Source organism: Fringilla coelebs (genome assembly GCF_963513975.1).
Source record: "Fringilla coelebs genome assembly, chromosome: 4".
In the NCBI taxonomy this organism is placed as follows: Eukaryota; Metazoa; Chordata; class Aves; order Passeriformes; family Fringillidae; genus Fringilla; species Fringilla coelebs.
Window position 1 is genome coordinate 62,609,832 of NC_140032.1, and position 18,556 is coordinate 62,628,387.

The following is an 18,556-nucleotide window of genomic DNA, read 5'->3' on the forward strand; positions in this document are numbered from 1 at the left end:
GAATCCTCAAGCAGATTTTATGATTGAAATGAACACTGACATTTAGCATGGAAAAAAAGCTTTTTAAGCATTTAAAGTAATTTTTCCTGAGGTTTTTCATGTGTTTTATATTACCAGACTGAAACACTCATAATGTTGCATTATGTTTTATATATAAGAAAAGAGGAAACCAGAGATGGTTCCTTTTTATTATTTTTCTCTTGTGGCTGTGTAGAAAGATCAAAGATATTTTCACTGCTTATAAAATAAACATGTGTGTGGAGGTTTAATAACATCAGACATTGTTTAAAATATCAAGGTTTAACTCAAGTGGTGCTTGTAGTCTAATTGACTTCTCTTTTGCCTTCTCTCCTCAATTTGGTGTGTTTAGATATTAAAGGACTTTGTTAAAATTAAATGTTACTCTGTCTTAAATGCAGAGCTCAAAGAACCAAGGAGATATTTGGAGTGCTCAGCTATTGGCATATATGTTCTCTGTTCCTGGACAGAGACATTATCAAATTCTTTTTGGGACCCCAGACACAAGATTTTAAATCATATTTGGTTATTGTTAGTCCCCTATGTTGAGCTGGAATGTATGGTAAGGTGTTCACAGACCATTACAATTCACATTATTATTCCAAGATCTGTAGTATGGTTAAAATTGTTATTTTAGCTGAAAATCCAGATATAGAGTAGAATAGGCAAATTTGGAAGGGTCATACAACAATCATCTAGTCTAACTGCATGGGTGATGCATGGATAAACTTTTCTCACCTTTTGCGTGTCAGATCCTAGGCTGGAATTAACAGTGGGGGGACTGGCTGAACTGAGAAAGGCAAACTGTTGTGTCTGGAGAGTTGTTCCTGTGTTTGTGAATCCAGCTTAAGAATCTTGGGAAACTAGATTGAAAACCAGAAAAGATTAATTTAAACTTTTTGTATTTTAACTCCCATTTCAGTGGACAGCTCATTAGTCAGTAGAGTATGCTCTTCTCATAATGTCACTTAAGTAGCAGAGCAAAATCATAGAATCATTAAGGTTGGAAAAGATCAAGCCTGACCATTAACCTGACACTACCAAGTCCACCACTAAATACAGAAATTTGATACGCATAGTAGCTGTCTGAGGTTCCTATGGTGCCCACAGGGACCCATCTCAGCCCCCAGAAGAATTTAATGTGGTGTTTTAGGAACAGAAGTGTCTATTCAAGCATGTTATCTTCAACTCAGGGGTACAGCACTTGAATTGTTTTAGTGCCTGGATTCTCCAGGCAAATCCAGGAACAGTGTATTTTCAAAACTCTGAAGTGGAATAAAGAAATGAGCCCACAGAAGTTCAGAGCCAGATTCCCCTCAGTCTGATAAAGACAGAGTAAGTATTATTTATACAGAAGGTATATAAACCTAGGTCTGAAATCTAAAGAAAACAACAACCTACACTGTCCAAGCAGAAAACTATTCTTTGCCAGGTCAGTTAAATGGCTTGTTTAGAGATTTCTGTAAGATACATGGCTCTGCCAGGGCTTTGTCATCTCCTGCCACTCTCTCCTATACAATGGAGAGCTCTCTGCAAGTAATTGTAGTGCTCCTCCTGAGTTACAGAGCAATATACTCCAAAAATTTCGGGTAGTGTCAGCCTTCTACAGGATTTCTGTGCCTTTTTTTGTTTGTTTGTTTATTCAATTTTGTGTGTTTGCTTGTGTTTTGTGGGTTTTTTTTTTTCCCCACATAAGATGTCTTTAATTTTTCAGTGGAAGACAAAGGATAATTTTCAAGGCAGAGGAGGAAAAGTGAGACCTGCATCTATAGAATGTAACACATGGATATGGACACTGCCCCATGTGGAAGTGTTGCACTTTCCTTTCCTTGTGAGTAGGTTTGGAACACTGACTTCTCTACATTTTAACTGTCCTATGATAGGTGCAATTCTAACAATCTTTTCTGCTTTTTTTAATGTTCCATCTTCTTTCTTCCTTTTCTTATTTTATTTTTGCAGTGAAATAAAGGGAAAATTTCCCATTTCCAAGTGGACTGGGAGGAAGCATAGAGTAAGATTGGCAATGGGGAAGGGTTTTCAAGGAAAGATTGAGAAAGTAGAGAGATTTGCTTAATAAAGAAGAAAAAATTACCCCCTTTGGGGGGAAACTGTGGATTTTGATGTGGATGAACAGCCATGTGTGGGAAAAGTATTTCCCACTACGATGGGATGGACTCCAAGCTGGATAAGTAGTTGCCATCATTTCAAATTCAGGGAATTTTTTGTGTACTTGTGGAAATACTGGCCAAAAAGCCAATGACACCTTAGCAGCTCTGTGTTTTGAAGACACCTTGTCCTTTCAATACCAATAGAAAGAGAGATGCCAGTGGTATTCATACACAGCCCAGACTGTGTGAATAGAGGGTTTTTTCATGCTTGTGTTCTTTTATTCAACGGCCTCTCTGCAGTGAGGAAAACAGACCCAACAGGCAAAAGTACAGCTGGCACACAGCACAATAAATGACTAATTTTCACTCAGCAAAGTTCTCTAAATGCCGCTACAAGCCAGACTCTGTGGAGCCATTTCTAGAATCTCAAAAGAAAGATTAAAACCATCTCAAATACACAGAATTGACAGGAAAGTAAACTTTTCTGTGGAAGGGACACAAGAAGCCAGATGGTGAGTGTTGCACAAAGCCAAACAAATCCAGTCTCTGAATTCCTAAGGCATATAAACCTCTGCAGAGAAATTAAATTTCTCTGAAAAAAAGTGAACTATATGCAAATTCATACTGTCATAATTCTGTCATGCAGAACAAAGATCTTGTAATTTCCCAATGTTGTCCTTTCCTTACCCTCCTGAAACCGTGTTCAAAAGCATAAAATAAGCAGCATTTTAACTGGAGTAAGCTGGCAAGGAGATGAAATAATTACAGGTAGCAGAGGGGGATCAATCAGTAGTTAAATGAACTCCTTTTGTTGTTTGCAGTAGCTCTGGATCCCTGCAAAGCTTCATCTTTAGTTGCTTCATTGTACTGTTGTCAGACGATGCAGCCAGCTCTTCAAAGAGTAATGTGGTGGATGATCTGCAGCTTCAATCCACAGAATTTAAAATATGTTCCTACATGCCTAAGATGAAACTGACAGAGGTTGTGTTAATACATGTTATTTAAATTCCTTGACCAGTGAGCAGCAGTAATAAGGTTTAATAAGATGATGGCTGGCACAAAGTGGGCTGTAAGTCTAGGACTGTTATCCTGTCACTTTGTAGAACTCATTTTGTTTTCATATGACATTTATTGCCCAACTTAGTTCACTCAGTTCTGAAGAAAGATGTACTAAAATTGTAGAGCTTTTGTCCTAGAGCGTCTACATGACAAACAGAGTGGAAAGATTGATGTGTGAAGGAGGGGATTAGGAAAGTTTAGAGGGCTGTGAAGAAACCATCTGTAGGGACATAAGTTACATGAAGGTAAGGGATTTTAATATTAATATGTTGTGTTTAAATGTTTATTATTAAATTTTGATTTTAGCTTAGAATCCAGGACCCCATGCTGGTCTTCTCTGTGCATGGCAGGACACGCTGAGAGGATTAGTGAAGCAGAGTGCAAATCAAGAGAATGAATCAGCTGTAAATTATTGGAACTGTGATCATGTGGGACTAAAGTGCCAATTATCTTTATCAGCTTTCCAGTCTATGTATTAAAGTTAATTTCTCAAACTTTAATTAGAATTGGCTATAACACAAAAAGAAGCTTTCTTCTAAACAAAACAGAATCAGCTGGTAGACGCACTACCTGGGGATAGGAGCTAGTAGAAATTCTTCATTTTGTTTGAGACTTTATTGCTAAATTATTGAATGTATTCAAACCAGTATGTATTTCATCCTTGGACATGGCAGCTTGTGGCATTTTTTCCTCCCTAAAACATAATAAAAAAGTTACAGAAGAATGAAGGAGATGGTTTTGATGAGGTGTAGTTGCATGTTTTTATTTAGATCTAAAGTTTGTCTGGCCTTAGATATATATTGAGGTATTTTTCAATGTCTGCAGTTTTCTTTGTGATCATATGAGTAAAGCTTAGCAAAGTCACTCAGTGTTTGACCAAGTCAAAAATGAATGTTCAAGAAAAACTGGAGAGGATTGAGCAAAAGGGTTTCTGAGAAAAAAATTATATTTATTACACTTCCTTTTTTCTTGTCTTTGGAAAACAGAATTTGTCACTACTTTGGTATCATCTACTTCCAACTCCTTGCTGTCGGCAGGGACACCTTTCACTAGACCAGCTTTCTCAGAGCTCCATCCAGCCTGGCTTTGAACACTTCTGGGAACAGAGCACTCACAGCTTCTTTGGGTGATCGGTGTCTGTCCTTCACCTCCTTCACAGCAAAGAACTTTATCTAATTTAAAATGTGCTATCTAACCTAAACCTACTCTCTTTCAATTTGAAGCCTATTCCCTTTGTCCTGTCACTACATGCTACTGTAAACAGTCTCTCTTCATCCTGAAGTCTCCCTTCACATACCTGAAGGCTGCAACCAGGCCACCCTACTCTTTTTTTTTTTTCCCAGGCTGAACAAACACAGCTCTCTCACCTTTCCTCTGATTAGTTTGGTGGCCTCCTCTGGAGTCACTCCAACAAGTCCATGTCTTTCCTGGGAGCTGGGAGCCCAGAACTGGATGCAGCACTGCAGGTGGGCTCTCACCAGAGCAGAGGGACAGAATCCCCTCCCTCCCTCCCTCCCTCTCTCCCCTGCTGCCCACGGTGCTCTGGATCAGCCCAGGACACGTTTGGCTCTCTGGGCTGTGAATGCCATGGCCAGGACATGTCCAGCCTCTCCTCCACCAGCCCTTCCAAGTCCTTCTAGGCAGGGCTGCTCTCCATCTGCTCATCCCCAGCCTGGATTGACATCAGAGGCTGCCATGACCCAGGTGCAGCATCTTGCACTTGGTGTTGTTAAACCTCATGAGATTCCCATAGGCCCACTTCCCGGAGCTTGTCCACATCCCATGTCCACATCCCATTCTGTCCTTCAGATGTGTCAACAGCACCACTCAGCTTGGTGTCATGTGCAAATGTGCTGAGGGTGCACTTGGTCCTTTCATCTATGTCATTAATGAAGGTATTAAATATTGTTGATTTATAGCTGAGTAGAGTCAGAGAGTCATTTAGGTTGGAAGAGATCTCTAAGATCATTGGGTGCAGCCATTAACCCAGCACTGCAAGGCCTATCTTTAATCTGTGTCCCTAAGTGCCACATCTACATATTTTTTGAACAGTTGTGGGGATGGTGTGATTCCACCACTTCAGTGAGCAGTCTGTTCCGATGCTTGAACACCTTTTGGTGAAGAAATTTTCCCTAATAGCCAATCTAAACCCTGCCTGGCACAACTTGTGGCCATTTCCTTTTGTCCCATTGCTGGTTATCTGGCAGAAGAGACCGACCTCCACCTAGCTATTGTCTCCTTTTAGTAGTTGCAGACAGCCATTAGGTTCCCCATTAGTTTCCTTTTTCCAGAAAGAACAACCTCAGTTTTCTCATCTGCTTCTCATCAGACTTGTGCTCCAGACCCTTCACCAGGGCTCTCACTGCAACTCAGGTTTTCTTCATCAGTTAGAGAAATTAGGAGAACATGGGTTAGTGGGAATGGGGATCTGCATTTTATTGTCAGTCATTAGAAGCTTCATGCTGTGTGTGTAACTCTTCCTCTTGCCTTGGCATGGCTTTCATTGTGTCTGAGCTCAATTTGCTGCGGAATCAAGATGTATGCATTGAGTCTACCTAGGAAATAAGCAATCTTAACAAGGCAGTACTGCCCCCAAGTGTGCCTCAGAGAATACCTGGTGTGTTATATAATGGAAAAGTAAACTTGCCTCCAATTTGAAGGCGAGGTTGAGTGTGGAGAACTGTTAACATGTCCCAGCAGTGCAGGAAGTTTTATGCCCACAGTTAGGTCATATAGGAGAATCAGTGAGTATTTACCACAAGTTAAGCCAGCAGAGTAATTATAGAAAAAGCATATGACTGGGTGACCTTCGTAGCTGCACAATATCTTTTATGGGAATCTTGGAGGACTGTGAGGACTGATGAGCAATGAGAAAATGTTTTCACTTGGAACTCACAGGATTTAACATGACTTGCCCAGTCAGGTCAGAAATGAAGTTTATAATTCAAGTCTCTGTGTTTGCAGTCATATTTTTACTGCTAGGTCACGTTTTCTTTCTACCAAGTGTATCACAGGGCTCTCCCTTGGTAGTGTTACACAAACTTTTTCCTTCAGCCAGTTTGTACCTTCTCAAAATGAAAAATAAACAAAACCTAGGGGCCCTGAAAGACAGACTTTACCATGAACTGTTTAAACCCATGCATAAATGCCCTACATCAGAATGATGTTGTCTTTACTTGATGGATGTCTCCAGATCTGAATGTACCAGATACGTGAAGATGTCAGATTAAAGGTCTAATCCTCAAAAAAAAAAAAAAAAAAGAAAAAAAAAGAGAGAGAGAATGGATTGGGGATTTGTGGTTTGGTTTATGAATCACAAATAATTCAAAGGGAACAACTGGGAGAGCTTTACACTATGATATGGGTCAATTCTGGTGGAGCACTCTGATCCCTTTCCCAGGATATGTCAGTTTAGCTATCAAAGAAGTAATGAAACCCTAGTGCATAGTGTGGAAACCTTTCTGAAGGAAGATGGCAAGAGAGCTTCAAGAATCATGGTTCATGCAGGTTCAAGAATCATGCAGGTGGGTTTTTTTCCCTTTTTTTTTTCAATTGATCTTATGAAATCTAAGCTGTGATCAGTAGAATGGAGTGGTTTGGAAAGATTTCAGCTATGTTTTCTGCCCCAAAAAAAACCCCCAAAGAAATAAAGAGAAAAAAAGAGGTGAGAGAGAAAACAGGTTTTATGCTAGAAAGAGTGGTCATTTGAGCTTTGGCCCCACACTTGTTTGCAATGGCATTATTGGAGCAAAACGAGTTCTAGCACTCTTTTTAGTCTCACAGTACACTTCAGACATATTAGTTATAGCTGACAAATCAACACAGCACATTTTTGCCACACCTCCTGAAATATCTGTGACCTGCCTCAGTGAAATGTTCACTTGGCATTAATTTCTTCCAGCCCCAAACAATGGCTTTAATTGCCTTAGCACTGCTTTTTGCTGTTATTCTTCCTTTTTGTACACTAACCAGTTCTTCTCAAAGTAAAAGTGTATTTTGAAATGTAATCCTGAGGCTTGCTGAGCTGGGGACTTACACCATTATCTCTGTCTAAAGACTGCAAAAAGTATTTTTTAAATTCTAGTTTTACAGATGCCCGAGGTGAAAAGTTAAATGAGTAGAGCTGTTGCTGAAGCACTGTTATTCTATAAAGTCTGTCTAAGAAAAGCCTGTGAATATGGAAAGGGTGAAGAGGTTGGAAAAGACCTCTAGAAATTATCTTGTCCAGCCTCTTGCTCAAAGCAGACGATGCCCCAGGTAGATCAGGGTGGTCAAAGCCTCTTTTAAGGATGGCCTTGTTGGTAAGGAGATGCAGAAGTTGACACCAAGAGGTAAAAGGTCTGCAGCTTCAGAGGGCTGTCACTCCTGTCTCACCATGTGTTGACAATCAGAAAGTTTAGTCTGGTCTACTTCATCACCAATTCACCATCACCTAGAGCTAACCCAGTGAGGAGCACTTTGTTTTCCTAGGGAAGAAAAGGTCTAAGTGTTTGTTTGGTTCAGTTTTTAAAATAATTGTCATTATTTTCCTTGAGTGAGGCTGCTGGGGCTGTTAAGTGCTTTAACTCTCTTGATGCTCTCAGAGCTCTGCCCCCAGGTCGTAAGTGAGATGGAGAACTACCCCACCATATTAAATTCTAAACTCTGAAAATTGACATATCAACTTCACTAAATTTAGATTCTGATTGCTTGTGATTATAAACCTGGAGTTGAGGTGCAATTGTGCCCATCAAATGGGGAATGAGGTCTGCCAAAATATGGTGAAAAAGCAAGTTTCTGGTAGAGCTTCTGGAGGGTTTCTCCAAGGGTGTGTATTGTGGCTTTCATGAGTCAGGGATTTGCTGGGTGACAAGCTTTGCTTTGCTTTTGGCTATTTTCAGCATCACTTACAATACTGGATGACAGGGCTGAACCAGATAGTCTGGCTCTGTGCCTCAAATTCAAACATTTACCAGCAATAAGCAATAAATGTCATTGCTTTAGATCAGATGTTATTTCTTATACCATAGTGCATAGTTTATTCTGATTGCAGAATACAGCTTCTAAAAGGATCTGAAAATGTGTATGCTGAGCCTCCTTATCAGTCAATCAAAATAATTGTTTTTAAAGGATTTCTTTCTGTTTGAAATGAACATTTGACCCATTCTATCAAAACAAAAAATGAGCATAGTGGAAAAACCTATATCAGCTAATAATGTAGTCACACTTTCTCCTCATGTGCTTATTAGTCACAGAGACCAATAATGCCCATGTGCTTCTGCTTGAAGCTGTAATAAATGTTATTTATTGTGTACAGCAATAAGAGAAACAATTTATGAAAAACAGATGCTTAAATATATATTTTTGTTTTATAATATAAAATAAATATGTTTATCATAATATGTATTTTATATTATAATACAATAATATGTTTGTCACATAGCAAAAATATATAATTTTATGTGACAAACATATTCTACTCCTAGTTTATGACACAGGTTTAAAATAGACAGAAATCAACAACAGGGCCTATCAAAGCCCTCCCTCCCTTCAAGGTTATATTGAGGTTTTGCTTTATGCTTTCCTTGAGGCTGAACATAGGTCTGTTTCTAAACATGCATACATATGAAAAATGTATGTATAAATGTATAAATGAAAAAATGAAAATGCCTGTTACAATTTTCCAGTAATTTCTGAGATACTTTAAAAGTACCTAATTCAATCTGATAGAGAGAAGTAAGCAGGGGTTAAATATTTTTGAAACTTTGACGAATAAAATTACTGTAAATGTACTAAAACCTGCACCTATAAATGAAATTCACTGGTTATGTGGCTTGGTAGAACTTCAAGAAGAATTCTTTTCAATTAATGCCATTTTAGGAAATGAGATGAGCTCTGTGTCACTATGATATGCTTAAGAGGACAGAATGGGGGTCCACATTCTGCATGTAAGATGTAGGATTAAGACAGGAATTGCATGTAGGATTTTTGGACAGAAAATGTTTTAGTAGGCATTATTATAGCCTACTACATATTATAGGCTGTTCAGAGAATGAGGGCTCCAAATGCCAAGTGAAGAGGATTCACTGAGCAGCTACAAAGCAAACAGCAAAAGATATGTTTTTGGGAGAATTTCTTGAGGCAAAGGAAAAACAGGTGAATGAGTAGGGATAAAATAAAAACAAACACTATCACTTCATCAAAATCTGAATTTTGATGAAAGGGAAGATGACTGGGAAACTTGTTTTGAAAGTGTGCTTCTGATCCATAACCAAATGCTGAAATACAGATATTAAGGATAGCTGACAATAAAAAGACTGCACTACAAGGTGCAATTTTAAATGAAAAATTAGGAATGCAAGTGAAACTGATGTTGATGATTACTAATGTGCATTTTATCTTGCTCGGTGAAGACAAATGAATATTATGTATATATTATGATTTCATAGTCATTTTTATGCGCTTTTCATTTTAATAATAGTCACTGAAAAGTCAGTCTGAAATTAATTTAGAGATAGCACAAGATAGGCTTTATTATATAAAACACCTTTAAAGCAGAGAAATCTGTATATCTGATCCAACACTTGGTGATGAATGCAAACATGAGAGATCAGAATACATTCTACAAGGATCACTTAGATTTTTTTATCAATTAAATCAAAACAAATTGCACCAAGTAATTATATTTAGATGGGTTTTTTCCAGATCCAGCCTGCTTAGTCTGCTTCCAGTTGCTCTTCCTGCGACAAACTTGCAAAGTAGTCATGTGAAATTGTACCCTGATTAGAAGGAACAAAATGGTTTTCATTGACTTCAATAGGCTGGGCATTGAATGCCAATTCTCAAAAATCAAGAGATTTGGCACTCTCTTAAAAGCAATTCTCTTTGAAACCCCTCAGGTTTTTTACCCAGAAATGACAGCACTTACATGAGTGGCCATGCTTCAGAACTCTGGCCTTGCAGTACACTCCAATTAGTTTTGGAAATGAGTAATAGAGAAGAGTGCTTAAAGAGATTTTCTTCAAGCAGACAGTTTATTCCATTGACACTGACTGGACAATCCTTTTTTTAGTATGACAAGACCTCTTTTGTGAGACATAGATTTTGTGATTAGGCACACCAAGCTGCATTAAATCACAAGCAGAGGTAGTCTCTTAAGCTCTGAAAGTGGTTTTAGCTTAGTTATTAAACTCTGTGCTAAGCTACTTTTACACTGTATGGTGCATGTGAAATCTAGGGTATGCCCTGTACCCCAAAGGATCCAACTGGGACACGAAGAATTACACAGTGTGTAAAGGCTGATTGCCCCTGCAGAGGATTACTGACCCATCTGAGGGAACTCAGCAGCTGCCAGCAGGAACATGCACGCTGCAAAAGCAGGAGGATAACTTCTGTAATGGAAACTGTAAAGGGGGTGGAGGAAAGGAAAGTATAACCACCTGTGTTTGCCTAAGACAGCAGCCTTCGTGGTCAGTGCTGCAGAAGATAGCTGAGAGTGGTCAGTGCTGCTGTTGTGTGGGTGAAATTTCCCATCTGCTAAGTATCTGCTCAGGACAGATTTTCAGCACATTTACCATGTCCCCCAGCTTTTCTCTTACAAACTGATTTATGATTTGCATTTTACTTATGAATCCATCAAAAAAAGGACCTCTTGAATGTTTTACAGGACAAATTAAAATAATGCTCAAGTATAGCTCTTTAGAAAAGTATAAGGTCTAATGCAGAAGGGGGTAAGGTTCCAGCAGCTTGCTACCTAATTCTGTATGATTTTCCATTTTCCAAGTCGCCTCTCTTCCTACACTAATCTGGGGTGGTGCTGCTTACCTGGGACACCAGGCCACAGTACATACAGTGTGTATGTGGCAGACCTGCCACACACATGGGTCCTGCTCTCCATGGGGTTGTCTGGCCACTGCAAGTGTGAGAGGAAGTGATGCTGTTTGGTTTTTGTCTTTTTTCTTTTATATGTTCTCTGTATTCTTCTCACATATATTTGTAGCTCTGTAGCCTATTGTATTAGTAACTAGTTTTCCCAGTACTTTTCCATAGCTTTTCCTTAAGCAGAAAGACAAAACCAATTCCAGAGTTGAAAGCCCTGGGGGGTACAAGGCCCCAGTGCTGTCTTGGTTCTTGCTGGGAACCAAGGCTGAGAACAACACTTTGAGATGCATTCTCATGGACAAAGTACAACTAGTGCTGAGGGGGGGACTCTACAGAAGGGGCTTGACCTGGGGGGGAATTGCATCACCATTCGTCCTCCTAACTGGTGCTTTTTATCAATTATGCTAATTGCCTAAAACCTATAAAAATGTATTCACCCCTGGAGGGGGTAGGCTTTTGTGGACATCTTTCCAGAGCTGCCCCTGAAGGCTTTCATATAAAGATCTGCTCTTATATTACCTTCTTACTAAAATTATCTTGAGTTTAATTTCCAGGTGGGAAAAAAGGTAACAGAAGAGGAGCCTGCACTCCCTGGGGATGTGTCATTATACAGATTTAGACTTTTAAGCGTAGAATTCTGCCCTCCTTGATAATCCCTTTTATTTATTGGCTTGACACAAAAGTTAAAGGGAGCTTCCTGCTTTGAAACCTTGGAAGCATCCCATCTGACAAAGCAGCACCTTTCTTTGTTAAAAGCTTTTCAAGCTAATAGAGCTGGAAGAGCCCCAGTAAAATCAATTAAAAACTATCCAAGGCAAGTAGACTTAAAGATGAATAAATGCTCACTACTATTTTTATTCTGAGCTCACAAAATCTTTTTTACTGTCTGTACTTTTTTGCTAATAAAAAAATCTAATTCTCCAAATATTAATAGAGGTGTATTGGCAGATTTGGGGCTCACAGTTCTTCCTGAGCTTAAACAAAGGAAATGCAGCTAGACAAAAGCTTTTCCAAATGGGGCTGTACATACTTGTTTAGCCAAGTTCACATTTCACCAAGGACTGATCTTTCCACAAATCCTAAGCAGCATTAGGGAAACAGAAACACTGCAGGCAATGGAAGCTTTATTCATTTCTGTACAAGTAGACATCAGCAGCCATCTTTTTTACTGTGCAGTTTTCCAGACCATTGAGCACTCAGGGCTCTAGGAAAATATGTGGTTTAAATGAAGCTTGGAAGGCCATGGGAAGAGTGCAGAGGTTCTGGGACAATCAGACAAACCTCCAACTCCGAGACCATGTCTTCTCATATCCTTTAGTGCTTATTGGTGGATGTAGATTTTTGTGCTGGACATGAGAAAACACACCTCCTATGTTTGCATTTGCTGGATGTGTCCTCTATGTCTTCTGGTTTGTGTACTGATGCATTTTTCACAGAAGGTCCATGTTCTTCTCTCTTGGATGGTTCAGGGTGACAGAATGCTGCTGAAATTTCATTCACTGCTGTATCTGCCTATTGCCCTGTGTAGCAAAAATCATGAGGTTGTTTATTTGAGTATCTTTGAAAACTCCTTACTTTGATGTGGAAAATCCTAAGCCTATAAAAAGTGATTCCTTGCCATGGCATAGATTCAGGAATATAGTCTGAAATTTTTTTCCTTTTTGAAGTGGTCATAATTTTGCCTGAAACCTGCTTACAGCATAGCTTTGCTGATTTTTATGTTTCTTTGTACCGAAGTGATTTGGTGGTCTAATGATGTGCCAATGTGACTTTCAGGAAAGGCACCAGACCTCTGCTATGGGAGTGCTCTGTTCTCACGCTCCCTGCATCTCCCATGACCAGAAGTGAAATTTCCATAAAGTACCAGCATGCTTAGGTTGCCCATATCTACTTTAGCTTTTCAAGTACACATGACTGGGACTTCTATGTCTTTGAGTAGAAGCCAAAAATATATTTTTGTACTCACCCAGACCTCTATGGTCTGCTTCTGCATTCTCCTTGGTTGCAAAACGTCAGCTTTTTGGGACTTTGGGTTTTGCTTCTTCCAGAAGGAATTTTATGGTTTGAGGCTCGTGATCTATGGTCTATGCCTGGGAAGCTGACCAGGAGGAAAAGAAGACTGTGAGGCCAACATGACATATACCTTGTCTCTTGCATGAAGAACGTTCCCTTTGCAACTTGCTTTTTGTGGGTTCTTCACCTCATATCCAGGCAGAGTACATTCACTTTCATTAAAAAGGTGGTTTTGTCATACCAAAAGAATGTATGTATTTTTGACTCCCAACCATTTGCCATACTGATGGTTTGTATTTACATCTGTGCTCCTCTGACTCCAGCTCATCCTGTAAGGCTGAGCAGCGGATGTAGGAACCAGCAAACTGGATCTGCCTTGAGCTGGATCTCAGATGTGGCAGCTGCAGGGCTGCAGTGAGGCAGCAGATGTGAGTATTAGATCAAGGACAGAATGACACCTCTAGCACTGCTGCAGAATTTGAGATGGAGAGGGACAGGTTTTTGGCCTGAAGCTCTTCACCCAGCTTCATGTCTGGGACAACAGGGAGATACTGTGGAAAAAACATACGTGGGTGGGAAAGGCGGCTGTCTGACTGGAGATATGCTGTGTCTAGCAGTCTGAGCAGGTGGTGAAGACCATGGTGAAGCTACCAGTGGCCTTTTAGGGCCGAGAATAAGCACATTTGTGCTTGTGTTGGGTGGTAGAGGATGCTTAGAATTGACATCCAGTTTGCTCCTGGGATTGGTTGCTTTAATCATGGGCAAATGTGAATGTAAAAAGTTTAGACTTAGCAAATTTTCCTCCCCATAACATCCTCCTCAAATGCGTGCTCAAAATGTCAGGTTTTGCATCTTCTCCCTCATCGCTTCTTTTGCTGTATCCAAAAGTGCAATCTTGCCAATATTTCCCTCTGCATCTCTGTGCCAATTCTCCACCCGAATTTATTTGCACCCAAACCAAATCAGGCTCAGAAGGAGATTTCCTTTACAAAGATGACTTTTACAGCGCAGTATGATATTAATGTCTGACTTTGGTGGGGCTGTTTTCCAAGGATTTGTACAAGTGTGTGTATCAGCCAATCCCAGTCATTGTCATGAATGACTTTTAAATAAACATATATGTCTGTTGGGGGTTAGGCTTAATTCCATTTTTTCTTTGTCTTATGGAATTTTTATCTCATTTGTTCCTGAGAGACCAGAGTGATGGCTACTTAAGAGAGACAAAGGATGTGGCCAAGGTGCAGGGAGGGGCACACCTGCCTGCAGTCTCTCAGCTCTGGGGCTTTCTCTTGGCAAAGGCAGAAACACCACGAAAGATCCTGGCTGGGGAGGGGGATCTGGGCTCATCCCTCGCTCTCTCTGGCTCTCGGGACTGGAGGGGAAAGGCCGGGCTGGTGCTACTGCAGGGCAGAATCCGCTGCCACCGCGGAGATCAGCCCTTGACTGCTTCTTCTGCTGTGGATGAGACTTTGGTCGTAAGAGCAACCTTTGATCTGGGGCCTTTTCAATGCCCAACCTCACTGACAAGGACCCTCAGCAACTGCTTGGGTGCCTCAGGGGAAAGAAAACCCGGGACCCCGATCCTCTCTCTGTTCCCGGAGGGACAATCTCCCAGCTATGTGCAGCAGCGGCCTGCGGCGGCCCATCTACCCTGCCCTGCCCTGCTGTTTTCCTGTGCTGCTTTGGGCTTTTTGCTACACTTTAACCCAACATCCCCTGCCCAACTGGACACCCCGCAGCTCCTGTTGGCTCCAGAGTCTTTGCTACACTTCATTTGCCACCCTGGGTGTGCTCGCCCCTGCTGTTCCCAACTGCTGCTCCGAGGTTCCTGTGTAGTCCATTACAGACCCACAGGGCACTGAGACCGGCTCCTTCCTGTGCCTTTGCAAAGCAAAGCCCCTTCTCTCCTCTCTCCCTCTGCGCCGCCACAGCCGCCACGGCCGTGTGAGGGAGAGGCGGCCGAGCCCGCGCCACAGCGCCCCCTGCAGGCGCGGGGGAATCATCGCACCCGCCCTGCCCGGCCGGGAGCCACCAGCGCCCCTGCTGGCCGTGAGCGGAACTGCAGCAGAGAGAGGCTGTGGAGGCGTTTGGGCTGCTCCGCTCTGCCCCGCCCCACCCCACCCTGCGCCGCCCTGCTCTGCCGCCAGGCTGCAGCTGCTACTGGGGCTGCTTCTCTTGTTTTATATCTATCTATCTATCTATCTATCTATCTATCTATCTATCTATCTATCTATCTATCTATCTATCCATCTATCCATCTATCCATCTATCCATCTATCCATCTATCCATCCATAGATAGATATAAGCAAAAGCTGTAATTCCTTTCCCCATATCTATACGGGCCTGAAAGCCCCGTAATTTCAAAGTTACTATAATTTGGAAGGAAAAGGGGTCCCAAAGGAGGTTCCCACCTTCCTTGGCAGATGCCTGTCACTCAAACCAGGACAACTTCACATTCTAAAAGAGGCTTTGGTAGAAGTAAAATTCTTAAAGGTATTTAAGTATGAATCCCCAATCACTTAATACGTTCCCTGTGAGTTGCTTTACCTGCATTACCTGTAGCAGCAGAAGGCACTGTATTAATAAGCACAACTTGCCAAATTTTACTTGCAGCCCCACCACATTCCTCCACTCCATTGTAACCAATGCCCTGTGCAGCACTGAGGTAGTGATGGAGGTTTGGCGCCTTCCCTGCTTAGTTAGAAACTGAGTTTCAAGTGTAGGAATCTCTCCCTGGGAGGGAACAGGTGTCCCTCAGTCCCACACGGTGCTAATGAGCACTGGGTGTTTACATCTGGGCATCATCTTCACTGCCAGTCTGGGATGAGAGCCTGGGGGTAAGGCTCATCATTTATGCATGAATTACTCTGGTGAACAACCACTTGTTACTCTGAGGGAAATCCCATCATATCCCAGGTGAGCCCCTTGCAGTTCTTACAGTTCTGTGTCATTTTTCTTTTATTCTCTTGACCAAAAGTGCTGCAACCCAGAGATGAGAGAACCTCCTCCATCATGGCTGAGCTTCACTGAGGTGATGTGAACTCTGTACAAAAATGAAATGAGCTTTGGGAAAGGCTGGAACTTGTTTTTGTGCTCAGGGAACTAGAAGATGTTCAGCCCCAGATTTCTGAACTGTAACTGCACTTGACCCCATTTTGCATGCACACCTTTCCTCCTTTTGGTTCAAAAGCCCCACAGCACAGGACAGGAGTGGCAGAGATATACACATAATTGCTTTGTTTCCATCGTGTTTTGGGTGGCTTTTGGCCACAAAGCTGTGCAGAGACAATTCTGCTAAGGTCAGCTGCTGAAAGACAAACTTACTGTAAGACTCAGTGTTTAAAATACAACTTTCCTCATTACTCTTTCTTACTCCCAGGCAGAGATCAATTGTTGTTTGACCTTTTGTTTCTGAACATTAACATCCACATTTTGGAGCAAACGTGATTTTGATTTTTGGTGACGTGTTATTAAACACCTGACATTGTAACACGATAAGGACTATTTTCAGTAAATAGATCTGGAAACAAAGAAAAGCAGTGAGAAGAGTATTCTGATAAAGTGTGAAGATCTATTTTGTCCTTCAGTTGCACTGGATATCAAGGATGAGGGGTCATATCATAGTGCTGACTTGAAAACCTGGAATATGCTTTTGAAAAATACAGTTTTGGGTTTGGAAAAACACTCACTGAAATTGAAGAAACCCTTTAAAGGAGCACAAAAACTGTAGAGAGGGTGGTTATGAGGCAAGTCTCCAAAGTAAAAACATGAGGCTACAGGCAACACAGTCGGAAGCACAACAAAGGGCTCGCGAGGCTTAGCAGAGGCATGCAGGAGATGGGTTGGGTTGGTTTGCCTGCCTGCGTGGGGCTGGGGGAAAGGGTGATGGAACAAGATCAAAACCTTTTAAAGATTTCTGCACAGCTTGCAGAGTTGACTGGGAAGGCAGGGCAGGCCCCGGTTGTTGGCATTTATCATTCCCCAAGTGCTGCTGGGCTGAGGAGAGGGGAGAGCTACTGCCCAGCTGTTGCTATGTGCCTCTCTTGGGAGCTCTCCACAGGAGGTTGGAGATGTGATTCTAAATAGCCTCTCATTAATTTCTGGGAGTGACCTTGAACCCTTCTGCCTTCATTTAAAACCTCTGGAATACGTGTGTGAGGAGCCGGTTCAATTCTGGTGTCTTTTAACACTCACAGAGGTGTGCAGGGGACAGGGTGCACTCACACCACTTGCAGGAGGTGACCAGAAGAAGATGGGAGAAATTCTTGGCTCTGGGGAGACTTTGCCTGGCAGCCTTATCCCAACTCAAACGGGACAGGCAGTCAGCAGGGAACACCAAGGACACTGTACCCTCCAGGAGAGGTTTCTCCAATTGGATGCCCAAAGGTCTCCATCCATGGATTGCAGTGGAACATTGGACTGGGCCAAGGGTCTCCTGTCAGCAGGAAGAGCTTGGGAGGGGTCGGGGAGCATAAAACGTAAATGTGCCATAAGCTCGGGGACATGTTGAGCTTCTTGCCCTGGCTCTTGCATGGTTTTTGTCCTTTTTCCCTGGCCCCAGCCTGCTCTTTGGCTCTCCTGCCCTCGCTGGCCCTTGCTAGCCCTCCCTTACTTGCCCTCCCTTTTGCTGGGCACTTGGCAGAACAGCGGCTGGCCTCCGAGCCCCACGTGTCTCCTGTGTCCTGCCTGTCCCTTCATCTGTCCCCGCCGCCGCCTGTCCTGTTTCCCTGTGTTCCTGCCCGTCTCCCTGCTTGCTCCATCCCTGCGCTCTCCCACCTTTCCCGCCCCGATCCCGCCGCACGGCGATCCCGCTGCGACCCTGTCCAGGGTACTGCAGCTCCTGCCCGAGCGCCCACTGCCCCTGTGCGGGCTCCTGCCGGCACCGAGCTGTGCCAGCGAGCCTCTGCCAGAGCCGGGCAGGCTCCCCGGCGGGCAGCGAGCACACGCTCCCTGCGCTCGGACGGTGCCGCCACTCCCTGACCTTCTGTGGTGACACCCGCTTCTTCTCCCGGTCTCCTCGCTCTCCCTCTCTCCCCCAATCCTTTCGCATTTTCATTCCTCCTTTGCTGTCTTTTTTAACTCTTCTTCCCTAGGGCAACTCCCTTTTTATTACCACTAAACGGTTCTCAGATACAATATTGTCTCATTTGCCTTAATTTCATCCCAGACCAGAAGCTTCAGAAGCACTCCTTGCAGTTCCCCATAGTGGAATCTGTCAATATGTAATACAATTCAGATAATAGTATTGCACATGGGCAATTCTTGCATCCCTCCAAATAGATCGTGAAATGATCAAAGTACAGTAGCTAATCTGAAAGCAGTTTTTAAAGTCCTAAATAAATAAAATGTAAATGAAGTAAATTCTAAGTAAAATAAAAGTAAATCCTAAGTAAATCCTCAAGTAAACCCTATCCTATGTAAGTAAAGTGCAGGTTTTGGCCTGAATGCAATTTGCAGCTTGGAGTGAGCATGACAACTCCCCTCACTGTGTGCGGCT